The following is a 26429-nucleotide window of genomic DNA, read 5'->3' on the forward strand; positions in this document are numbered from 1 at the left end:
TTCATTTCTCTTGGCCAACCTGATAAGGTCATTAAAATGTTTGACACTGAATTACTGTTCATGCAGAGGTTGAGTTGGCACTGACTGTCAGCGTCTCCTCCAACTAGAATGCCTGAACATCCGCTTTTTGTGGCTTCATTCCCTGGGTTCTCTAAAGATTCCTGCTCTAAACCTGCACTGTATAATAAATAAGGACCCCCAAAGATATTTTAGTCAGGTGCTGGTGGGATCACATGTGTGGATGTAATTCCCACCACACCATTTCTCCAACTGGCCCTGGAAAATCCAACACATTGGGCTCGATTTTGCCATTGGGGCAGGCTGGGAGCATGTCAGGTGTTTTTCGAGTCCTGAACCCGACTCCAGTGTGATGTGGGAAAAAAATGCGATTTTCCCCTAATTGGGCAGTTGATTTCCAGTGTGTGGGAACCCCTGGCCCAATTAGTCTTTCCATCCTGAAAGTCGCCTCCGATGATGTCATCAATGCTGCTGGATTTAAGGCCTGCAAGCAGCCTTGCTTCATCTGGAGACCTTAAACTTTATGCCCATAGTTGTGATCGCTTCATTCAGCAACTATGTCCAGCAGTAGGCCAAAGTGTGCTCCAAGGTTTGATGACGCCGCCCTGCAAGCTCTGGTGGAGGGAGCAAGAGCAAATAAGGAGGTGCTCTTCCCTTCCTCAGGGAGGAAGAAGCCTCCCCAGTAGACTAAAGCTGTGTGGATGCAAGTGGCCCAGGAGGTCTATGTGCCGCAGAACCTGGCTGCAGTGCAGGAGGAGGTTTCATGACCTTCTGCGCACAGGAAAAGTAAGTATAACTTTTCCATCACCCTCAATCTGATCCCCATCGCCTCTCCTCACCAGCACTCTGCTTTGCCAACCTCTTCCTCCACATCCCACTTGACACTTACATCCTTGCACCCTTACCCATTTCCTCTCTATGGTCACATTCACTTAACTATTCGACCATGCAGCCTTCACACACTCTATCACTGTGGTGCAATGACAACTCCTTCTAAGCATCTATGCTATGGAATCTCTACACTCACTCCCTCATTCTCACTCAAACTCCACTTGTGTCCCTCATTGCAGGAAAAGAGAGCCCACAATAAGAGGGAAAGAGCAAGGACAGGAGGAGGGCCACCCTCGGAGGAGGCAGCCCTGGAAATCGCCAGGATCGAGGACGATTCCCAAGTGGGGGACGGACAGACGGGCGCATCACAGCAAGCTGGTGACAGAATAGTTTGGCATCCCTCTCATTGACATTGCATGAGTCAGTGATAATTATTCTGATGCTCTAACAGATTGACTTATGATCATCTGCAATATTCAATGTGCATGTAACCTTTACCTCGCATCTCTAACTCTTTCCTTTACTCCCCCACAGGACCATCGACAGCCCCCGTCCCCATTATCCAGGAGGAACAGCCTGAGCCTCCAGACTCCTCAGAGGAAGCTGCAACCTCTGAGGGCGCAGCGTCAGCAGCATTCAGTGTACCCAGCACCGACACTCACACCTCGGTGGGACCCTCGCGAGATAGAGTAGTGTTGTCACCTGGTGTATCACAGCTCACAAGTGAGCATCAGCAGATGGTGGAGACAGGGACAGCGGTGGAGACAGGGACAGCAGTGGAGAGTCCTCGTCGGAGGGCGCAGGACTCTGCCAGCTCAGCTCAGCTGCATGTCGACCCTTTGCCTCCGGGTCCATCCAGAAGGAGAGCGGTGCTGGAACTCCAGGAACAGGTGCAGGAGTCTCTGGCAGGTTTTGTCTCTAGGGTCGCTGCGAGCGTAGAGCGAATGGAGGAGTCCATCGCTAACATGAGCAGAGCTTTTGTGGAGGCGTCGGCGCATGAACGCATTACCACGGAAAGGATGGCAAACTCCGTGGAAAGGATGGCTACCTCCATGGTAAGGCTGGCTACCATACAGGAGAGGATGGCTACGGTAGAGGAGAGGATGGCTACGTCCATGGAGGAGCTTAGTCGCCAGGGTATGGAAAACATGGTAATTGTTCAGAATAGACTGACATTTCTTGAGGAGCGATGGTCAGCTATTGAGCAAACAAACCAGACCTTCATGCAAGTCCTCGGGAGTAGGACTTCCAGTACAGAAACGGGTCCTCATGGCCCCCTTGAAGTGCAGCAAGGTGCTGTCAAGCCACTTGCTAGCTCTGAAGTGGGGCTGACCCATGAAAGGGATGTTCGTGGCAGACAACAAGGAAGTGGGGGCTCCTCTCCAAGCGCTCACACGATCATGCCACTGCAAAGCCCTCGGTCAGAGCCCCACCAGAGTCCCCACCCAACTGATATCGGCGTCTCAATCCCTGCACAGCCGCAGGAGCAGCAGACTGTTGCCAAGCCCTCACAGGTTCGCAACCCCAGAGGACGCCCAGCAAAGGTGTCAAGAAAGGAGCAGCAAGAAAGTGAGCAAGGGGCCTCCACATCTGCTGAAGCCACAGGGGAAGCACCACGTAGGAGCACGTGTAAGAGGAAGATACTGCACAAGTAGTCACAAGGGTAGTCACTTGGGTGTAATGTTATGTTGAATTTTGAAAAGCCATCAGTTGGTTATTGTCATTAAAAATTCTGATGGCAAACTGTTGCAGTTGTGGCGTGTGTCATTTCACTAATGGAACTTCCACATTGAGGGCTTAGGATGACTTGCAATTGTCAGTATGATGGTCAGAGTGATAGGAATCCGTAGGTTCTTGGCCATTGTCGATGGTCTGATAAGAAGGTGCGAGGCAAAAGTGTTTGATTGTGCAGGCTAAGCAAATCTGGCCATGATGAGTGCGTGCCATGCATCCTGGGCAGCAATGTGCTCGCATGCTGCTGCCGCTGGTTGATGCGCCTCTGCAAGCTGTTCGTTGTCGCTCTCCTCCTCCTTCCCTCCTCCTCCTCATCTGAGGAGGCTATGTGATGAGCCATTTGTTCCTCAGGCATCTGCAAGCCACGATGCTGTGCCATGTTGTGAAGTGCAAAGCAAACCACGACCATTCTGGAGACCCTGGCTGCTGAGTACTGCAGGGCTCCACCTGATCTATCAAGGCATCTGAAGCGCATCTTCAGCAAGCCGATGGTTTGCTCGATTATGGATCTGGTGGAAATGTGGCTGGAGTTGTAGTGCTCCTCGGCTTCGGTGGATGGGCTCCTCAACTGCGTCATTAGCCACGTCTTCAGGGGATATCCCTTGTCTCCAAGTAACCATCCGAAAAGTTGGTCTGGCGGACTGAAGAGCGGAGGCACACTAGACTGGTGTAGGATGAAGGAGTCATGGCAACTGCCAGGGTACTTGGCACAAACATGCAAAATTTCCTTCTTGTGGTCACACACCAGGCGTACGTTGAGGGAGTGGAAGACCTTGCGGTTGACAAAAATACCTGGATTGTGATGGGGTGCCTTAAGGGCCACGTGTGCAGTCAACGATGCCCTTCACCCTTGGAAAGCCTGCCAGATTGTCAAACCCAACCGCACACACAGTTACACTGGCTTGATCCTTGGAGAAATTGATGTAATTGTGCGCGATGGCAAAGAGGGCATCAGTTACCTGCATGATGCATGTGTGTGTGGCCGCCTGGGTCTGCTGCTGATCCCTGGAATGAGCCTGAAGCAAAAAGTTGAGTGCGGTGGTGACTTTGATGGCCACTGGTAAGGGGTGTCCACCCGCTCCTCTGGGCTCCAGGGCTTGCTGCAGCATTGCGCAGATGTCACCCACTACCTGTCGCGAAAGTCGGAGCCTCCTTTGGCACTGCTGCTCAGTCATGTTGAGATAGCTCATCCTTTGTCTGTAGACCCTGTTTGGCTCCAAACTTCCACAACAATGAGTAGGCCTGCTAAAAGTTCCCCCAGACCTGAGACAACAAAGTTCTGCCACCTGCAAATGATGATTGGTGAAAACTCCTTTTTAATGGTGGAGCTGCAGCTGTTAGTAAGCAATCCACTTGTGATGCCGCCAGGATTCACTGGCATGTTCCAGAGGAGGCATGCAGCACGTGGGAAAAGTGTTAAAATCAGAAAGGCCTCTCAAAATAGGGTTATAGAGGCAATTAAGTGGTTGTTAAGGGCCTTACGGGCCTATCCCGTCTCTTGGAGGCAGGATGGAAACAGGGTCAGAAAACTCGCATGTGGAAAAATTACTCGGAGGCGGGATTGGGCCCGCCCGCCATTTTTTGCGATTTTACCACCTCACACGCCTCCAATCCCGCCTCCTCGGGCCTGGCAAAATCGAGCCCATTGTGTCCGAGATGCTGCGAGAGGAGGCACTTCAGGGTAAAAATGATAAAATTATTAAATTGCCAAGATGGGATAAACAAGTATACAATTTTAAAAGGATCTATTTCAAGGCAATGAGTGAATAGTTTAAAGACTGATTGGAGAATAGCACTCAAGAAATGGAATACCTTTACGGACATACCACTGAGCATGCAAGATAAGCACTAACCAAGGACTAGTAAATACAGATTTAAAAAAAACTGACCTTAAGTAGGATGTCCAATAAATTGAGTTGTAGAATGTTCTTTGACATGCTACTATTGCCTTCTCTAGTGAATACTTCTGTGAAGTAATCACTTAGCATGTTAACTATTTTAAGTTCATCATCAATTCCGTTGCACCTTAAGGCATCTCAATGACCATAAGGCAATACAAAGTGAAATAAAATTAAAAAATCTCTACAAAGCCTGTAGGGAGAAATGTGAGGGAAACCATTGGGAATCTTAGGAGACAAAGAGGGGACTTGAAATGAGTGTAGCTGCTAAAGCCATATGTGGAAATAAATATTTTTTTCAGTAGAACAACAACCAGTGGGTTTTCAAAGAATTGAGATGCCTTAAGGTGCAATGGAATTGATGATGAACTGAAATAAGTTAACATGCTAAGTGATTACTGTAATGTATATACCTTTAAGGGGGGAACTACTTTTTACAGCTCATGTATACTGTAGTACCGGCAGTGACCACACCTGTATATAGCACTGAGTAGTAATCTGTACAGTCAGTTCCAGAGTGAGCCACGTTGAGTAAACACCTGTTGTACCATTCTCCTGCAGTCTGTGTCTTACTACTGACGGACACAACATTGGCGACGAGGCAAATTCGATCCTACCTGCAACTCTGCATCACCTCCCAGGGATTCGTTCCTGGAGACCAGTAGATTGGAGGTCAAGGCCAGAGACACGGGCGTCGACCACGGGCAACCACCCAGTCATCCAGCAGAGACTCGAGAATTGCGGGGGAGGCTGTTGAGAGCCAGGCTTGGCTTTCCAGTCGCGGTGGTCCAGCGAAACGGGCTGGCAACAGGTAGTGCGCAGACCCTTCCCGGACAGCGGCGGGCTAGAGCCCGACCAAGCGGACAGCAAAGGGCCGAGCAGCGTCGACGGGAGAGAGAGAGAGAGGGCGGAGCGCACAGGGCGCAGCCGGTGTTCAGGGGCCGAGCAGCGTCGAGGAGAGGGAGAGAGATGCGCAGAAACCCGCGAGGCGCCGCCATTGCCACGAGGACTGCCGAGAGCGGCGTTGGCAGCAGCGGGGGAGGAAGGAAAGCGCGGGAGACGCCATTTTAAGCCATTTTAAACCACACCCAAAATGCCAAAGAGTGGCAGTATCACCGCATTTGACAATGAAGTCGAAGATTGGACTACATATGTCGAACGAAGAGAGGTATACTGCAAGGCAAATGAGGTGTCAGATAGCAAGAAAGCGCCGGTATTGTTAAATTTAATCGGTGCAAAGACGTATGGCTTATTACGAAATCTAGTAACCCCAGCGAAGCCAGTGGAAAAGAGTTTTGGAGACATAGTGACGATACTACAAGAACATTTAAACCCCACACCGCTGCTGATAGCAGAAAGATTCAAGTTTCACAAACGGAACCAGCATAAGGATGAAAGCAATGCTGAATATTTAACAGAACTGCGCAAACTATCGAAACACTGCCAGTTTGGAACGGGACTGGCAGATACCTTAAGGGACAAGTTTGTGTGTGGGCTTCAAAGTGAAGGAACCCAATAACGGCTTTTATCTGAAAAGGACCTTACGCTGGACAAGGCTTTCAGCATTGCGGTATCATATGAAGCAGCAGCACGGGGCGCTGCAGAGATACAACAGAGACCGCAAGAATATGGCACAAACGAAATGTCATACAGAACAGAGAAGTGCTATCGCTGCGGCAGAACAACACACGACCACAATGATTGCTGGTTCAAAGACAAAGTGTGCAGACAGTGTGGAAAAGTAGGACACATAGCACGAGTCTGCAGGTTGGGAAAGAAAACCAGCAATAAGAAATCTCCAAAAGAAAAGTACAAGAAGGTACATAAGGTGACGGAGAATAGTTCAGACAAACAAAAGAGTGATACCGACTCCGAAAACAGGGAGCTGAGTTGTCTGAAACTACATAATGTGATCAAAACGGAGGATCACCGAACTATTTGGGTCACTCTCAAGATAGCAGGAGTCCAGGTAAAAATGGAATTGGACACAGGATCAGCCCTAACAGTCATAAACCGACGGGACTACGAGCGGCTATTCTCACACATACCCTTGAGAGACACAAAAATTATTTTGAAGACGTACACGGGGCAAAAAGTCTACCCCAAAGGAAAAATAAGGGTGACCGTTATATATAACGGTAAGGAAACACCAAAACTAGACCTGTATGTATTGCAAGATGGAGGACCACTATTACTGGGACGTGAATGGATCCGGAAAATACAGCTGGATTGGCATTCCATACAAGCACTGACTGTGGCTGCCAAAAAGGATGACGACGTCACACCTGGGCGACTGTCAAAGATCCTAACCGACGCGCAGGAAGTGTTCCAGCAAGGACTCGGAACACTAAAAGGCATGACAGCAACAATTAAAATCAAAGAAAACGCAAGCCCCAAAATTTTTAAGGCCAGACCAGTACCTTATGCGATCCGCCCAGCCGTCGAAGCAGAGCTGGAGAGTTTGGAACGTTCAGGAGTACTGTCCAAGGTAGACTGGAGCGAGTGGGCTACACCCATCATCCCTGTGATGAAAAAGTCATTGAGCAGCACGCCTGGGGAACCAAGGAAGGTTCGCATCTGTGGGGACTTTAAGGTAACAGTGAACCCAGTCCTTCACACTGTGCAACATCCACTTCCGCGGATTGAAGATATTTTCGCCTCGCTATCTGGAGGGAAACACTTCACTAAGATTGATCTGGCCCAGGCGTATCTGCAAATGGAGGTAGAAGAAGCATCAAAAAAATACCTCACAATCAACACCCATAAAGGTCTCTACCAATACAACCGGCTGGTATTCGGGGTAGCATCAGCTCCGGCTATTTGGCAAAGGGCAATGGAACAAGTCCTGCAAGGGATCCCAGGGACCCAGTGTTATTTGGACGACATCCTGGTCACGGGCGAAAATGACAGAGATCACCTCGCCAACCTGGAGCAGGTGCTCACTAGATTGAAGGAATATGGGCTCCGAGCTAACCGCCCCAAATGCGAGTTTTTTAAAAAACAGATCTCATATTGTGGCCATGTTATCGATAAAGAGGGGTTACATAAGTCCCCAGAAAAGATTGAGGCAGTAGTCAAGGCTCCAGCACCGGAAAACGTGTCACAACTGAGGTCGTTCCTCGGGCTGGTAAACTACTACCATAAGTTCTTGCCAAATTTGTCCACAATACTACACCCACTGAACACCCTACTGCAAACTGGAGTGCCATGGAAGTGGAGTGACGAATGTAAACGAGCTTTCCAGAAGAGCAAAACACTAATCACATCGAAAGAGGTATTGGCCCATTTCAACCCAGCACTACCAATTCGGTTGGCGTGTGATGCGTCACCCTACGGCATTGGAGCGGTGCTGTCGCACAAATTCACGGATGGCTCAGAGAGGCCAATAGCCTTTGCGTCACGATCACTAACCTCAGCCGAGCGTAACTACGCCCAGATTGACAGGGAGGCCCTCAGCCTAGTGTGGGGAGTGAAATAGTTCAATCACTATCTGCACGGGCAGAAATTCACCTTGCTGACTGACCACCAGCCTCTTGTCTCCATTTTTAATCCGAAGAAGGGCGTTCCGGAGATGACTGCGCAACGACTACAAAGATGGTCACTCTTTCTAGGGGCGCACCACTATGAGATTGAATATAAGGGCACGAAACAGCATGGAAATGCTGATGGGCTATCCCGCCTGCCACTGCCTACTGTGGAGGAAGCACCAGCAGTGGATCCTGTCGAAATATTTCATTCGACTATCGTTGAATACCTACCGGTAACTAACCCTCGTTTAGAAAAGGAGACCCGAAATGACCCGACACTGTCTCGGGTATATGATTTGACGGTGAAGGGATGGCCAGCACATGGTGACTCACTGTTGCCAGCATTCTCGACAAGAAGAGAACAGCTGTCAGTGTGCCGGGGGACCTTGATGTGTGGATCCCGAGTGGTAATTCCACCCAAGTTAAGGGGTAGAGTGCTCAATGAGCTTCATGAGGGTCATCTGGGAGGGGTAAAAATGAAAAGCCTTGCCAGGGCTTATGTGTGGTGGCCGGGAATCGATAAACAAATCGAGGACCTGACCAAGAGCTGCTCAGGATGCCAGAAAGTCCAAAATGCACCACCACATGCCCCTCTACACCCATGGGAGTGGCCCTCATCTCCATGGCAACGGGTGCATATTGATTTTGCTGGTCCATTCATGGACTCAATGTTTTTAATAGCCGTGGATGCGCACTCGAAATGGCCTGAGGTCATCAAAATGTCCTCCACCACCACGGAGAAAACTATTGCAGTCCTACGGACCATTTTTGCCAGGAACGGCTTGCCAGAACAGATTTGCTCCGATAACGGACCACAGTTTGTGCCCGAAGAGTTCTGGAGGTTTATGCAGAAGAATGGGGTAAGGCATTACACATCCGCCCCGTATCATCCAGCCACAAATGGATTGGCTGAGAGGTTCGTACAAACCTTTAAGAAGGCAATAAAGGCTATGTACAATGACAACATTCCGCCGCAGCATAAGGTGGAAAATTTCCTGTTCGCCTACCGGAATGCGACACATGCAGTCACCAACCAGGCCCCGGCCATGATGTTCTTTAACCGAAGGTTAAGATCTCGCCTGGATTTGCTCAGACCAAACGTACGAAGAGATGTTGAGAGTAAGCAATTCCAGCACATCCACGAGAAGCCAACAAGGAGCTTCAATGTAGGGCAACCAGTCTTGGCCCGTGACTACCGAACAGAAAAATGGCAGCCAGGAACGATATGCACACGGCAGGGCCCACTAATGTACACAGTGGACGTTGGGGAAAACATCGTGAGACGCCATGCTGACCAGATCCTAGAGTCACAGGAACAAGTCAACCCCATGCCTCGCCCATACGTACCTGGTGAGGAACCCAACGTACAGGTCACATCTACCCGAGAAACAGTAGCATCGGAAGCTGATGACAGGGTACCAGAATCGCCTCCGCACCAAGAGCGAGACACTCGGGAAAGGCACTATCCAGAAAGGATCAGGAAGCCTCCCCAAAGACTGAATATATAAATGGACTATTTTCAGCTAATGTTTTATGTTAAAAGTGTTAATTGTAATTAATTTGATATTTAATTGTTAAATGAGTGTTATGGTACTGTTAATCCAAAAGGGGAGGAATTGTAATGTATATACCTTTTAAGGGGGGAACTACTTTTTACAGCTCATGTATACTGTAGTACCAGCAGTGACCACACCTGTATATAGCACTGAGTAGTAATCTGTCGAGTCAGTTCCAGAGTGAGCCACGTTGAGTAAACACCTGTTGTACCGTTCTCCTGCAGTCTGTGTCTTACTACTGACGGACACAACAATTACTTCATGGAAGTATTCACTAGAGAAGGCAACAGTGGAATGTCAAGGAACATTCTACAACTAAATTTTATTGGACATCCTGGGCAAGTGTAAAGGGCTCAAAATGAACAAATGTCTCTCGATGGAGGGCCTAGAGTGCTAAATGAAGCTATGGACAAATGCTATGAAGAACTGATTATCATCATGAGGGAGGAATTGAATTCAAAGGAAGTCCCACTGGATTGGAAACAAGCACTGGAAAGGGATCAAGCTTCAATACATGACCTCACCCCACATGATTAGTAGGCCCTGCAGATAAAAGGCTTGAAGCTGCAGGAGGAGGTAGGAGATGAGGAAGTAGGAGGCATGATATCAGCTCAGGGTTTGTATATTGAGCCTTCTATCACACTCCATCCTACTACAAGCACTAACACATGAGCTGCCACACAATTGCTGTACCATACCAGCTGCTTGGCAAAGGCAGCTGTTCAGTAATTTATTTCTGTGAATCTACTTCTAATAATTTTCTCTTTCTATCTCACCAGGTATGGCAGAAGACGCTGCAGCAAGATCCTCACAACAGTAGTTAGTTGGCACCTCACCTGGCATGTTCCATCTAACTCTGGCAAGCATCAGCACAAAATCATTCAGCCACAGGGATTTAGATAGTCAGCTGGAGGGCAGAACACTGGCTGATGCACAGAGCGCAAGTGAGCAGGTGAAGGTGGTAGAGGATAAACAAGAAGCACCTGGCCATGGAAGGGGGTTGTCTCCAATCACAGCTGTTGAGATTATGGATCCTGACACTCTTGAGCTTGATCAACTCCACCCCTCAGGGAATACCAAAGCCAAGGTTTCTGTGAGCATGGGGCAGACAGGTACCAGAGATGCACCTGTAATGACACTTGTGTTCACCTACCTCATGCTAATGAGGTACCGTACAAACTCTATGGAGTCAGCACTGGAAACCACCATCAGACATAATCCCAGTGTAAGCGCTAGGTTTATAGCCCAAGGAATTTCAAGGCCATATTTTCTATATTACCCAGACTTTCACAATTTTAACACAGAATATATCTCCGAACTGATTTCAATTCAAGATGCAAGAACAGTTTGTACCAGACAACTTTTGTTTTTCTCAAATGTTAAAAGGGGATAGATGTCATGACAATGCCCCCTAGTGAACTAAATGGAAAATCTTATAAAATGACTCACCAAACCTTTTATATTAAAGTCCTATGACCAAACATATAACATTAGAGGTATGAGCTGTCTTTGAAACACCCGATTCATCCCTGCATTTCATTAATTAGTCTGTATGTTGCATGGATCTAATTTTAGGGTTTTTACAACAATCTGACAGTTTCAGTCACTTTTCCAGATTTCCTTTTTAAACTGAATTCAAATTCTCAAACTGTTATGGTGGGATTAGAACTCACATTCTCTGGATTATTAGCATAGATCTCTGGATCCCATAACAAAACCATTATGCTAATATACCTATTTATCCATCAAATTGTTTTTTTAATGGCTTCTTAATTCTTTTCCTAAAAGCCTCAACCTCCCACAAAAGCCCGGGCTTGGATTCGCCTAAAGCGGTGACTCTGAAAGCTGAAAGCAGATTATGCAGTCCTTCAAACACTATCACCCTGTATATCTGTAATCAGTCTTTATTGTGCATGAGTCTAATCTTGTCCATGATAGAACCATGATGGAATTTGATCCTTAGATGCACGAAAGCAAAACTTTGTATCTGGTTTAGGCCAATCATAATGAAAGTACACCATACATATAAAGAAAAATACCTTGTATATATGCATTTGCATGTAAATTGTTTTGATAGTGGGGAGGGCGAAACAAATGGGATGAAATTGGATAGTGCCGTCCAGCCGGCATAAACTAAAAGGGAACAATTCCAGCACCGGAATGGGTAGGCCGGAGGTACACTCGATATTCGGCCTCGGATCTCATTTAAATTAGACCTGTGAGTCGAGATGCCTGCTGCGTCACTGGCAGAGGCACTCAGGTTCTGGGAAGGGGTGGGGGGGAAGACAATCTGGATGGGGAGGGAGGTTTTTTTGATGAGGAGGGAGGGGAGGTGATTGGGAGGGAGCTGAGCAGGGGCTGGCAACAATCTTTGGGACTGCCGTGGAGCCAGGAGGAGCATTCTTGCTCCTTCCGGCTCCACATGTAGGTAAGTATTAAAAAAAACATATCTTTTGGTGGTGGGTTCCAGCGGTCCCTTTAAGAATCGCTGGTTCTTAGCTGCCTTAGACTTGGTTATCCTGAACGGAGTATGCCTGGCACTGGCAGGGTTCAGGACAGCCCAATTTCAGGAATGAGTCCCAAGACAGACGTTTGCCCCCCTATTTGCATATGCAAAGTGCCTGTTTCAGACATGGGCCTGGCCACCTATACTTCAACTATTATCAATATGGCAGGTGGCGCACCTTCAGTGCGGAATGTGCACACACACACCACCTGCCATGTTGAGCACTTATGCAACAGTTTTATGCCTGCAAAATGGGTGTGGCATCAATGAATTTCTCTGACTGGCAGAATTTCAATGAACTGGAGCTTCACGTGAATTGTATTCAATTTCTCAGGATGCATCAGTAGCCTTTAGTTCGCTAAAGTTTTGGAATATTTTTCGTCAGCTTCTGACAGATTTCTGATAAGTCATTTAAAAAAATTATTTGAAGAAAAGCAGCAGGACAAATTTTGAAAAAATGACAGCCTGCACTGATTACACAATTACTGTAACTTTTGTTTGTGGTCTATCAAATTTAAAATGTGTGTTAAGCTGAGATTGGGGCCTAGGTTTTCAGCTCCCTACCCCTTGTATATCTCTGAGAGGATGGGAATTCTACCTGACATGGAGATTCTCCACTGATCCAGGCTAACATTCCAGCTTTGTGGTTCATTATTATATTGAAGGCAGCTCTCCAGTTTGCATCAGAAAGTCCCACTGAATAATTAACCAAATTTTGATGCAGGAGGTCTTGGGTTTATGCTGCATTGTCTGGATGTCTAAATATGGATTTTTTAAAAGAAAAATTACACCCCCATTTTTAGGCCGATGCAAAGCACCACTTCCTGACCACTTGCACAGCCTCTGGCTGCCAATAGATTTCTCTTTCTCCTTCCATCTACCGTTAATTTCTAGATACTTGGTACAAACAGGCGGCCCTTGCATCCAGTGCATAAACAGTGGAAATGTCAGGAAATATGGTGGAGTTCATGGGCTCGACTTTCATTGTGCCGTGGAGTCGGGATTGGAGGCATGCGGGGGGTTAAAATCCCGAAATTGGGGGTCCCGACCCCAACCCGCACCCAACCCACCTCCATGCCAGTTTCAAAGGAGGCCCGCACTGGGACCCGCCTACCCGAGGCGGGAAGGGATTAGTGCCAATTAGCTGCCTGTTAACAGGTAGTTAACAGACAGCTTTTAGCCTAATCCCTATTTTTAAGCTTGAACTGTGGGATTCCCGACAGCTCCAAACCACGCCAAGTTGGAGGAGTCGGGCTGTCGGGTTGGAGGGGTCGAGATGTCGGTGTTCAGGTGAATGATGTGTGCATGAGTGCAAAGGTAAGTGTGTTTGGTGTGTCTAAAGTGATTAAAGAAGTGTAAATTACCTTTTCTTACCTTTTCAGCCTTCCTTCCTTAGGTTCGGGGAGTCCCTCATCTCACCGGCACAGAAAGCAGAATGGCTGCAAACTGTCAAAAGTGACAGTCTGCAGCTTTCTGTGCAGGAGAGATTTCTAACTGAGTCTGTGGAGAAGGACTCATGATAGAAGTAAGACTGTCAGTGTTTGACAGCTTCAAACAGCTGTGAAATGCTGATATTTCATCTGTCAAAACGTCTTGACAGATGAAATTTCAGTCTGTTACATCACCTGTTGCCGGGTGGCCCTTAATTGGCCTGCTGAGCCCACTGGGCGGGCTCAACAAGGTCAATCAAGTCAAAATCTCATGGATTGGCCGCATCTCGATGGCGGCGGGACTACAACCCTGAAAGTTGTAGTCCCGCCTCCAACCCGACTCCTGAATGAAAATCCTGCCCCGTGTCTCTCTCATTTGCATGCTCTTGTCATCCACTTGCCCATATCCTTTATGTGGGTGGATGTATTTTGCCCCAATGGAACAGGCCGCTAGAAAACGGAAGAAACCGGAGTACAAAGGTGGACCAGTCAGCAGAGAGCACCCCCAAATAACTATCCACTTCGTCCCACCCTAGATCTACAAAACAGTTGATAATGGGGGATGGAAAGCCTAGTGCAGAGTGCTTTTTTTAATCCTAATTTGAGTTCATTTTCCAAAAAAAAGATGAATTTTGAAGCAAACAGAAAATCTCTTATTTTGTTAGTAATTAAAATGTCTACATTTTCTAACTAAGAGATGCCATGCGCAGAGACATACAGAGAGAGACAGTGTATTTCCTCAACTTCATTTGAATTCTTTCTTCAAGTTTAAAAAAACCCAACTGAGTTAGTTTAAATAGGAAAGCTAAATGATCACCTGTGTTTTGTTGATAAGTTGGAATTCGAATGTTTGCATTTTCTTACAGTTGTGAAAGAGAGACAGACAACAGAGAGATAAAGAGATATACATATATGACATAGGGATATATTATATGTCCAGGAACCAATTGCAAAATACCAAATTCAGTATTTGCAGCGATCCCTTAAAAAGTCACAAACCAGTATTAGCAGACGTGGGATTCCCTACCCCTCTGTGCTGTGATATCCATGCCCTTTCCAACCCTTCACTGCCGACATACATCAGGAATATACCAGTGAACCAAACTTCACATTCTACCTCCAGTTGTGCCAAATGACAGGCTCACGTTCCACAGTTCTGCCAAACCCCAGAATCCTCCTCCATGAAAGAGCTACTAGTTACTGTAATATTCCTAATGTTGGAGCAGCTTTACTGCAATAATAGTACTTATTTCAACACTATGCGTGAGCTAAAAAATTGTAAAGCTGTTCAGCTGGAAAATTGGTCATTTCTTTGGATCTCTGTTGTCAGCCTCTTTCTATAGTAGTAGATTAAGTACTTTTGACAATTTTATTAAAATAATGATGGTTAGTAGTGAAGATAAATAAAAACCTCTTTTTACAGCTTTCAAAGCATCACTGTTTTTAGTGAGAACTTGCTAAATGAGAAATAATTTTTTGACACCATGCCTGATTCGGTTTTCCTTGATGCTGAAAATCTGGTTGCCATTTCATTTTTTTTTAAAGCGTCATTATGAGTATATGCTGTACAGTAACCCTGTGTCCTGTACTTTCTTTACTGAAGTGCTCAGGCAGATGTGATGCTTCCTTATCCTCATTTGCTTAATCTATTCATATAGAAGTTTGCTTACTGAATAATTCATGTCATTTTATTTTTTGTCATTTTTGGTACTGTTGGTTTAAATCACCTCTGCTATATAATTATTGTGGGTGGTCTTAAATGTCATACATTGCTTTACAATCCAAAAAATTGACCCTTAATTGTGTTATAGTTTATGTCGATATATTTCTGTAGTTCTATAATTCATAGCTACGTCATATGAAGTAGAACACATATGCCAGATTTGTGACTCACTCTTATCACAACAATGTAGGAGGTATTAAATCCTACGTTGACTATGAGTTAAAGTGCAATGTTAGTGCACAAAGAAATGCAGAAAATAGCATCTTGGCTTATTTTAGTCCGATCTATCATTTTAATAGTAGCTAAGTTGATGTTTTAGTCATTGTGCTAAACCATTATGCAGAAGTACGATAACAATAAAACAGTCATTTAATTGTTACTGCAGACAGGTCAATTCCAGATATTATCACTACCAACCCACACTGTTTTGGCATTTCTGGGACCTACATTTGGACCAGCTCACTTGACTGCCAGTTTACTGCCCCAAAAATGAAATGCCCAAATTTCCAAATGTGATTTGGCCTGTTCCCACGATCCATTCACCAAACCTACATGCTGCTTATTTCAATATATGATAATCAGGACCAGTGACACTGCGGCCCTCAACTTCCTGGTTTTATGCGTGCACCACAGGAGTGGTTGTTGCTGAGACAGGTGGACGTCAGGATTTTTTGAGCCTGACGTTGCTGAAAGTTCAAGCAGCAATTACTGCAGCAGCAAATTACTTTTTGCAGTGATTATTTTTGGTAGTCAGCATGCACAGCCTTGGACTTTGCTACTGAATGCTTGTGAGAGTGCAAGACACCCTCGCCCACTGTGAGATCTTCATGAGGTATGGCATTAGTGAGGTATGGCATTCCATATGGCCATATCTTTGCATGTCGTTATCATGATGAGGATGAGCCACAGGAGAGGATGGAGGAAAGGAGAGTGAGGCAGTGTTTAAGGTGGATGTATACCACCAGATATTACCACCACCCCACCCCCACCCCCACCCCATACCCAAAGAATATACTGGATACAAGGTCCTCTGAGGACCTTAGTAAGGAGACGTGTATTAGAAGAGTGCACGTCACCAAAGAGGCAATAGGGAGCTTCGTCACCTACTGCATGAAGACTTACCCGCACTGCTTAGTCTGTGGCCACGAAGATGATGACTACATTAAACTTTAATAGCTCTGTAAATTAGCTCCACTCCAGCAGGGAGCTTACTGAGGGTGAGATGGAGCATTGCAGCAAGGACGATTGAGAAGAGCGTTGGTGCGATGACACAGCCTTGCTTGACCCCGGTCCGTACGTGAATTGGGTCTGTGGTGGAACCGTTGGTCAGGATGACGGCTTGCATGTCGTCGTGAAGCAGGCAGAGGATGGTGACAAACTTTTGAGGGTAGACGACTTCATAATCCCTCATGGTTGAGTGTCGAAGGCCTTTGTGAGGTCAACCTGATACAAGACTCCCAAAACAAGCGCTCTACTCGGAGCTCCAGCACGGCAAGAGAGCCCCAGGTGGGCAGAGGAAATGCTTCAAGGACACCATCAAAGCCTCCTTGAAAAAGTGCAACATCCCCACCGACACCTGGGAATCCCTGGCCCAAGACTGCACAAAGTGGAGGAGAGGCATCCGGGAAGGCGCCGAATACATCGAGTCTTTTCACTGGGAGCAAGTGGAAGCCAAGTGCAAGGAGCGCACGTCAACCCAAGCACCCCACCCACCCGCCCCTTCAACCACCGTCTGCCCCACCTGTGACAGAGACTGTAGGTTCCGCATTGGACTCAGTCACCTGAGAACTCATTTTTAATGTGGAAGCAAGTCATCCGCGGTTCCGAGGGACTGCCTAAGAAAAAGAATAGCTCTGGCATATTGCAGGCAACCATCGGGGCTATTTGTAAAATCATCTAGAATACAGTAATGCATGTATTCATCAGGTGACAGCTGCATTTTATAAGAGAGCTGGGACGTACAGCAACTTTGGCATCACAGCAGGGCAACAACAAGATAGTGCCATCTAGTTTACGGGTTTCTTGGCTTTCCCAAGATCCAGTATGCAATGAAAGACACCTACATTGCTTTGTGCCTGCAGTCAACCCGCTCAGCATCTTCAACAGAAAGGGCTTCCACTTCAGCCTTCCTCCTCCGAACACCATGCCAGTGTCATGCAGGATGCGACAACAGGTTGTTTGGGCACAAGCTCCAGAGATGCAGCCAGCAGCAGCTCCTTCCCAGGAGCAAGCTGTCATGACAAGAGGGCCACTTCAAACTCAAAAGCCTTTTGTAGCACATGAATCACCAACATACAAGACTTATTTCAAGCTGATTTATTTAATCAGGTCAATATTATTGGCATTGTCATGTAGGGGTAAAAAGGTCTGATGTGTTTTAATATCTCTCAGGGCTTTTAGGATCTGATCAGGGCCATCAATCCCTCTGATTAGTCACAGATCTAATGCCCAGTGGAATGGTGATGCCTGGAACAGACCTGCTGAGGCGTCTGTGTCTCAGAACAGCAGCATATGCCAGATCTTGCACTGACGTGTGATCCGCCGTATGTTATCACATGCAAATTGTGCATTCAGGAATGAGATAGTGCATGGAAGGAAATCTCCAAAAAATGTCTCTCAGGCCATGTGGGTGCCACCCCCTATGATGTGAAAGACAGAAGAGCTTGTATAGCTATATGTGCAGTAACATTTTGCCTTGAAGAAATAACATTTGAGTGTAAGGAAATTGCAATATTTTGAGAAAACAGGTGAAGCTGAAACTATCTATTTTATGCCTTGCCTAACCTTTACCAACGTTCTCTTGCCAGCTCGCCCTCTCCTACAGGCTTTCCTGTATATCTGTCTATTAAGTCTAACACCTCCTCTTCCTACGGACTCCTACGCCAGTTTTAAGTGATGGTGATTCTCCCCCGGTTGTTAATCTGTGGCACTGATTGTACGTATCTTTTTCTTTGGAGGGAGGCAAGACAGTGTTACAGACTTGTGAGTGTCTTAGAGACTTGCATCGTTGAGCTCATGCATGCAATGATAATGAGGTGAGAGTGCCTCGTCCATTATGTCAGGCAAAATGAGTTGAGAGAGTGGCTTTGAGTAAAGGAAGTGTTTAATTGTAAAAATTTCCCTTTGTAGAATTGAGTTTCCGTGACACCCAGCTGCTGAGAGTGAAAGAGTATGATGGGTAAGGAAAGGAAGTGAGTGAAGCTGGATGAGTGGCAGAGAATGTGAATTGGCACCAGAGCCACGACTTACCGTGTGAGGTCATTGAACCTCTTCCTGCATTGTGTGATAGTTCTTGGGGTGGTGGAAGTTGCACGGACTGCCTGTGCTATCTCCCTTCAGACAGCCTGCTCCACTCTGATGGAGCTTCCTGCCCTCATTGCTGACAGCACAGTCCCTCCTTGCTCTCATTTTTTCCAGCAGCACCTTCATGAACACTGGAAGATCAGGAGGCCCTTCCAGTTCCTGACATCCCTGAGGGTGCTGTTCCTTCTACCATCTTGCTGAAAGATGATATTTCCTTTCAACTGGCTACAGCCTTTTCCATTGAAGAAATAGCATTTGAGTGTAAGGAAATTGCAATACTTTGAGAAAACAGGTGAAGCTGAAACTATCTATTTTATGCCTTGCCTAACCTTTACATTAGTGCTGTATCTCCTTCCCTCCCAGTGGTGATAAGCCAATGAAGGGCAAGTTTCTGTCCTCCAAACTGCTCAGCATGGCTAATGAGGGGCCTACTAGCAAATTGCAGTGGGTTAGTGGCAGTTGCACATTAGGACCACGCCGTTGCAAACCCACCAATGGGAGGATATATCTCTGACATATTGAAAGCAACAAGATTCTTTTTGCCCCATCAAAGGTTATGGAGGAGATAAAGACATTGGAGGAGAAATTCAGTATCGCCCCGTTTGGGGCGCAATTATCGGCCGGGCGCAAAAGTTTAGCGCCTGGCGCTAATTATCGCCTCCGACTGCAAGCTTGGCTTCTATCGTCCCTAGAGTTGATTGGAGCGCTAAATCAGGCGCTACACACCTCTCTTAAGGAGCTAACACCGAGGAGTGAGGTGCTACCTCAAAGCGCTGACGAAGCTCATGTGATCTCAGTCAGCAATGGAACACAGACACACTGGTGCCGGTCAGTTCTTAAAGGGGAGGATTGATCTTGCTCTCCATCCACATCCTGCTCATTGCAGCCTTGAATCTTGGTCTGGAGAGACCTGTACATCAAATCTGCTGGAAAGAACAATGGAGAGACCCAGGGAAAGAGCTCAGAGTGCAGCCCCCACAGTCTCTTCTAAATCGATGCAAGTAAGGTCAAAGCAAAATGAACCTGCAAAGTGCTGCTCAGTACCCAAAACTCCTTCACACAGTGTTGAATCTCTCCAGAAGTCTCTCTCTCTCTGAATGCGTGGTGCAAAAATGTCACTGACAAAAAAAGTCAGGAAGCGGTCGCCTTTAAATAGCGCTCCCCCAGTCCCTTCCCGACTGCAGAACGTTCCCCTCAACCTGTCATTGCTAGCAGCAGGCGGGAAGGCAGGGGGCGCCACTCAATATCCGGTCCAGGGCGTTGCACACTCAACTGACGTCACGATCTGCGGGCACGGGAGATCGTCATGGTGGTAGTATTTAGTGCCGCTGCAAAATGTCTGGTCAATTTCGCGAGCAGTGCAAACATAGCTGCGCCCAGGCGCTAGTTGCTTTGCGCCCCATTAGCGCCCTCTTAGGGTGTTAACGGGAGGCGCAAAGCAACCAAATTTTTCCCCCTTAGTGAATTAGTCATTCCACTGTGAGAAGACTGGAGCTTGTGTGCATTGTGGGAGTACAATCTGAAGTAATTTGATTAAGGTAGTGTGGTAGGATTGCATGATGAGTGGAGGAAACAGTGATGGAAGCAGAGTTATAAGTATTTTTTTAAAAATTAAAAGAATTTGAGGAAATGGGAGTAAGCTCTTTCAGAGAGTCAGCATAGGTGCAGTGGTCCAAAGTGTTGTGAATGCCTATGACTCTAGAAGCTAATTGATGTGAAAAGTGACATATTACTAGGCTTTGAAGAATCCCAGAGTTGAATAAAGAGTTAACTGGTCATCAAATTATAACATGATTTCTTGGGAAATGAGATAACCATTACCAAAGTTTGATGGAAAGCCATTTATTTGTAACTTGTTCAGAGTGCAAGTCCTATCAAAGGTTTTAGAGATGTCAAAGTCAAGCCAATGACAGATGATTCACTAAAACGTTCAAGAATATAGTTTCAAGGGAGGGTTACACTGGCAACATGTTTACCAGTGCAATGGCTATGCCAAAAAAAATAATGGAAATCTTAGGTTTGCCAAGAACTTCCAAGGTAAATGATAAATTGAAAGTCAATGGTAGCTCTAATAACGTTAGAAGATTAGGGCAGTAGTTTGAAGGGTAAGAAGCATCATCCATTTTAGTGACAGGATGAACCCAATCAAGCAGAAGGAAAGGTGAACGTGGAGTAGAGATCTCACATTTGGAAAGGCTAAGTTAATGGACAGACATCTTGAAGATGATGGGGTGATGACCTAAAAATTAGAGGTCTTTTTGGAAACTCATCTAATTTTCTCTTGAACTCATTTATACTGCCTGCCTCAATAGTCTCTGAAAATATTACTGAAACCGATGGTCGTGCCTAAGCCGAAAGCTTACAAAACAGGCTAGCCCAGTTGTTTCCCAGCAGCTTATAGGTTAATTATGCGGTAGCTGCACATGGAAGAGGAAAGTGTACAATCATGTCAAGTGTTCCAGAATTATAGGCTAGTTTCATGATTTCAAAAATGACGGTGCTGATTCTAAAAATAATTTTCTATTAAGGGGTTATTATCTTATATTTCCCTGTACGTTATTGAAAGGATATTGTTCAATTCTCACATTTGTATTTGAAACGCTGAATGTGCATTGTCCTCTAATTTTCTCCCCTTTCCCTTCCTCTTCTGAAGATGATGATCTGGCTAATTTTTATTTTAAATTGCCTGCTTGTGTAGGGACACTAAGGTTACCTTTTTGTGCCTCCAGCACTGTTATGGTTGAGAACAACTAACTCAGCATGCAGCAAGGTATAACCAATGACCTTGCTAGTCTATATGGCTCAGTACCATAGTTTTAATGTAACAATTTATATTGTTTTTGATCAAACCAATTAAGCATAATTATTTTAATAGTTTGAGTGTGTGCCATAAGTATAAAATGTTCTATTAATGAATTGATGCAACTGAAATAGAGCAACAGGAAAGAGTAAATAGATATGTTTTAAGAAAATGATGTATAGTTTTAATATAATAAATACAAAACCATGAGGTTTGTTGAGTTTAGTTTACTGGGTGAAATGCAAGGGCTTCTGTGTAAATGCAGCTATTGGGGATTTGCACATTTTTCTAAATTTGATATATGTGCTTGGTGTCATACCTTCTAAGAACAATACATTAACACAGGAATATGAAAAATCCAACAGAAATAGGATGAACAATACTTTACAGCTATTCAGCATGAAATTCACGCAGAAGTGCTTTCTAAAATTAAACTTTATCCTTTGTATATATTGGACTCCTATTTTTTCCTAAAATAAATTACTTGATTATCTTTTTTTAGAATGGTAAAGATTCCCCAGACTATCGTCTTAGCAAATCTTATACTTCATCTGGAACTACACTTGGAGTGGATTTACGAAGAGGAAGGAGACGTTTCTCTGGTAATCTTCAGTTGCCGCCATTGGCTTGGAGGCAGGGGGAAAGAGCAAAGACTCCAGAAAGAGATAGCATACCAAGACCTACCACTTTGCCATTGCGGGTACCTCCAAGGATAGCTATTACACCTGTGGACCAAGATTGGTAAGTCTGTAACCTACTTTTAGGATATGGAATTTCAGTATTGTGTGTTTTCTTATGTGTATACAGTGTTGGAGCTATTTTTGGCTGACTGGGGGGGTGGAGGTGGAGGGGAGGGGGAGCGTAGTTGAATGCAAAATTTGGCCGACTTGGCATGAAGGGGACCAAACTGGGTACTGCGGAATACCAACATACCTGGACCAAAGGCCAAGTTGGGAACCCTGCAGATTGCAAGCCAAGCTTCGGACAACCTCAGTGTTAAAAGATGTAATATATCATATTCTGTGATCTGCTCGAAGGAAAGATGAGTGGGACACTTGATTTATTAAGTCTATTTTGAATGGAGAAGAGAAAGGCTGGGGTTTTGATACCCACTACTCTGTTCAGGAGTTCATTCTTCATATGAAGAAAAACTTCCTAATATTGGACCTAAATGTGCTTTTTGCTAGTTTGAACCTATGTCCTCTTTGCTTACTTTCACAATGTAGCTTAAAGAAATTTTGGGGATTTGCCTTTTCCATAATGTTTACTTGAAGGGATAATTACTAGTCCTAGCCCTTTTCTGGCTACCCCAGATCAGGCATATTCCCCAGATGTTCACCTTCAAATAAAGTTAGAGATAGCCGAATTCTATAAGACGCTTAATTGAGTCTAAAGGTTCAGGCTATCTCTTTCTAAAGGAAAGGAATGACTTGAAGATGTTACCGTCTTCCAGATTGCACTTTTAATAACTTTAACTAGACTGTAACCTTCTGGATATTATGAGGGTCCGGACCCCCCCCCCCCCAGAATTCTGCAACTCCTCACAAAAGAGTGTATAGAGATTGAGTTCACGAGTTTGATACAGAAATACTATTTGAGATAATTCTAAAAAGATGTAGATTTATTTAAGAGCCGACATACAGTTAACAGCTTGTGAGTCAATCGCGACTTTAACAGTTCAAAATACAAATAGCTTACATTTCTTATTCTCAGAGATCCTTATTCTCAAATCTTAACTTTGTTACATTTATACATTTCTTATTATTTCTAATCCAGAATATCCACCAAAATCAAATAAGAGTACCTTTTTGATCCCCGAGACTCAAAGAATTAAAAGCTTACAGAGCCTGCCACTGAAGTTGAGAATCGCTTGCCCTTTCCCGCGACTTCTGACTTTCCATCTGAAAAGTTCTATTTTTATATCTTTTTTTAGTGGTTTATCCTTTGAAGTTTTCTGCTGATGTAAGCTAATTATCTCTTGTCATTCTCTATTGAATTCTTTCTACTCTTATTGTCAATTCAGCTGCCAACTCTCAGAATCCTGTCTGCTGTTTAGGTGTTCAAAACGTATCATAAAAAACGGTTATAACTTATGTATCTATTTGATGCCATTTTTATCGAAGGACTTCCATTCAATTCTAAAATCACCTAGCTGTTTGGAAGCAGACGTTGTGGCTCCTATGTGTTCCAAGTTCAACTCAAAAACAATGTTTGGTGTCATCTATTTGAAGTCATATTTTCAAAGTCGTCTGTAGGTACTTTTTACAATATGTAAATTGAAAGCACTTCAACCGAATATTTACTTGTTTTCTAGCTATCTCAATGGTTATGCCACAGACGTCGTGTCTGCTTGTTTCATTTGATGTTACTTTTATCAAAGGCACATGGTTTTTTAATATTCTGTGTTTCTGTTCAAAGTGTCAGTTTTTAACACTTTTTAAATTCACAGAATCACAGAAACCCCACAGTGCAGGTAGAGGCCATTTCGGCCCATCGAGCCTGCACCGACACATATCCCACCCGATCCCCATAACCCCTACACCAACACATATCCCGCCCTATCCCCGTAACCCCACGTATTTAATCCCCCTAACACTAAGGGTCAATTTATCAATTTAGCCAATCAACCTAACCCACACATCTTTTGGACTGTGGGAGGAAACCGGAGCACCCGGAGGAAACCCACGCAAACACGGGGAGAATGTGCAAACTCCACACAGACAGTCACCTGAGGCCGGATTCGAACCCGGGTCCCTGGCACTGTGAGGCAACAGTGCTAACCACTATGCCACAATTGGGCAATGGTATTGTGTTTCTCCCAAACTGCAGACTTTCTGGAAATTCCAATGGTTTGCTTCAATAGGGCCATTGTGTTAGTATTAACAATCAGTTCCCATTTCATAAGCTTGTGTGGTGTTTACAACTTTTGTGTTAACACTTCATCTTATCTCAGAAGCCTGTATTTCTGTTTACAGCTTGTGTCGTTGAGGCTTTTAGATTTTTAAACCCAGTATGTCATATTTTAATATAGTAAGAATTCTGTTCATAGGATGGTGTATTTTTCTGAATTATGGCTTTTCCTTTACATACTATCTTGCATATCTCTGTAAGATCACCTATCAGCTTCCTCATTTCAGTGCTGAAGAGGTCAAACAACTTCAGTCTTTTCTGATAATTCGGAACTTTGACACTGGGGATCAGCCTTGTGGCCCTTCTCTACACTTCCTCAAATGCTTTTATGTCTCACATATGTCTTGGCAACCAAAAACTGGATGCATTGCTTGAGGTGGGTAATTTGAGACATGATGCATGTTAAGCGTAGTGTGCTTGGGAGGAACAGGTGATTTTGGACCCAGAACATAAGAACATAAGAAATAGGCGCAGGAGTAGGCCATTTGGCCCCTCGAGCCTGCTCTGCCATTCAATAAGATCATGGCTGATCTGATCTTGGTCTCAACTACACTTCCCTGCCCACGCCCCATAAACCTTGACTCCTTTATCATTCAAAAATCTGTCTATTTCCACCTTAAATATATTCAATGACCCAGCATCCACAGCTCTCTGGGGAAGAGAATTCCACAGATTCACGACCCTCTGAGGGAAGAAATTCCTCCTCATCTCCGTTTTAAATGGGCGACCCCTTATTCTGAAACTATGCCCCTAGTTCTAGATTCCCCCATGAGCGGCAATATCCTCTCTGCATCTACCTTGTCAAGCCCTCTCAGCATCTTATATCTTTCAATAAGATCATACCTCATTCTTCTAAACTCCAATGAGTATAGGCCCAACCTGCTCAACCTTTCTTCATAACACAACCCCTTCATCTCAGAACTGCCTCCAATGCAAGTATATCCCTCCTTAAATAAGGAGACCAAAGCTGTATGCAGTACTCCAGGTGTGGTCTCACCAATACCTTGTACAATTGTAGCAGGACTTCCCTACTTTTATACTCCAACCCCCTTGCAATAAAGGCCAACATTCCATTTGCCTTCCTAATTACTTGCTGTACCTGCATGCTAACATTTTGTGTTTCATGTACAAGGACCCCCCCCAGATCCATCTGTACTGCAGCATTTTGTAATCTCTCTCCATTTAAATAATAATTTGCTTTTTTATTTTTCCTACCAAACTGGATAACCTCACATTTTCCCACATTATACTCCATCTGCCAATTTTTTGCCTCCTCACTTAGTTTATCTATATCCCTTTGCAGATTATGTGTGTCCTCTTCAGAACTTGCTTTCCCACCTATCTTTGTATCATCAGCAAATTTGGCTACATTACACTCAGTCCCTTCATCCAAGTCATTAATATAGATTGTAAATAGTTGAGGCCCCAGCACTGATCCCTGTGGCATCCCACTAGTTACAGTTTGCCCATTGGAAAATTACCCATTTATCCCGGCTCTCTGTTTTCTGTTAGTTAGCCAATCCTTTATCCATTCTAATGTATTACCCCCAACTCCATGAGCTCTTATCTTGTGCAGAAACCTTTTAGGAGGTACCTTATCGAATGCCTTCTGGAAATCCAAATACACTACATCTACTGGTTCCCCTTTATCCACCCTGCTCATTACATAGAAACATAGAAGATAGGAGCAGGAGTAGGCCATTCGGCCCCTCGAGCCTGCTCCGCCATTCAATGAGATCATGGCTGATCATCCAAATTCAGTACCCTGTTCCTGCCTTCTCTCCATATCACTTGATCCCTTTAGCCTTAAGAAATATATCCAACTCCTTCTTGAATATATTTAATGAATTAGCCTCTACTGCCTTCTTTGGCAGAGAATTCCACAGGTTCACCACTCTCTGGGTGAAGAAATTCCTCCTCATCTCTGACCTAAATGGCTTACCCCTTATCCTTAGACTGTGACCCCTGGTTCTGGACTCCCCGACCATCGGGAACATCCTTCCAGCATTGTGGTGATTATTCTTTATGTTTAGTAAGAAGTATTGTGATTGGTTGTTTGTTTCCTGCCTTGGGATATATGCTGTAATCTCATTGGTAGTTGATGTCATGTGATTTCTGGTGGCCATCTTAAATTCAGTTCTTTCCAGCCTTTAGTTGGGACTGGGTGTTGAAGATGTGCTACAGGACTTTTAA

The 26429-nt window shown here is 45.1% G+C and overlaps 1 long non-coding RNA gene across 1 annotated transcript in view; it reads left to right on the forward strand.

Moving 5' to 3' along the window:
* LOC147122038 (uncharacterized) overlaps nucleotides 1–22069 on the forward strand; it is a 313153-nt gene extending 291084 nt beyond the window's left edge. Inside the window, exon 3 of the long non-coding RNA XR_015077668.1 lies at nucleotides 21829–22069. This is a non-coding gene — a long non-coding RNA (uncharacterized LOC147122038). The remainder of the gene's footprint in view (nucleotides 1–21828) is intronic.
* The last annotated feature ends 4360 nt before the right edge of the window (nucleotides 22070–26429 follow it).

The sequence above is a fragment of the Somniosus microcephalus genome, chromosome 3 (assembly GCF_052327205.1).
Source record: "Somniosus microcephalus isolate GS21.2 chromosome 3, FLI_Smic_1.0, whole genome shotgun sequence".
NCBI classification, from domain to species: domain Eukaryota; kingdom Metazoa; phylum Chordata; class Chondrichthyes; order Squaliformes; family Somniosidae; genus Somniosus; species Somniosus microcephalus.